The sequence below is a fragment of the Penaeus monodon genome, chromosome 34, assembly GCF_015228065.2.
Source record: "Penaeus monodon isolate SGIC_2016 chromosome 34, NSTDA_Pmon_1, whole genome shotgun sequence".
NCBI classification, from domain to species: domain Eukaryota; kingdom Metazoa; phylum Arthropoda; class Malacostraca; order Decapoda; family Penaeidae; genus Penaeus; species Penaeus monodon.
Genome location: NC_051419.1, coordinates 30788561 through 30788799, shown reverse-complemented (window position 1 = coordinate 30788799; position 239 = coordinate 30788561). Strand labels below are relative to the sequence as shown.

Below are 239 nucleotides of genomic sequence, written 5' to 3'. Positions count from 1 at the left end.
TTAGTGTACAGAGATGACTTAATTGGGGGCGAAAAAAATGCAGAGGGGAAAAAAAGTGTTGAATTGAGGAGACCTAAATTAAAAAGTTAGAAGACTCGGAAGATAATTGCGATTTTTTTGCATTTCATCAGCCGGAGGTTGTGAAGCATCCATTAATCTTTTTGGTCTTGAGATCTGTCTTGTTCATCGTCATCTAATCGTTATGATGAAGCCGATTATATTGATACTCGTCACTTAAG

At 36.8% G+C, this 239-nt stretch overlaps 1 protein-coding gene across 1 annotated transcript in view; it reads right to left on the bottom strand.

Moving 5' to 3' along the window:
* Positions 1 to 239, bottom strand: part of LOC119594881 (sodium-dependent serotonin transporter-like) — a gene marked incomplete at its 5' end in the record, with an annotated part of 19398 nt that overhangs the window by 3615 nt on the left and 15544 nt on the right. The window lies entirely within an intron of this gene.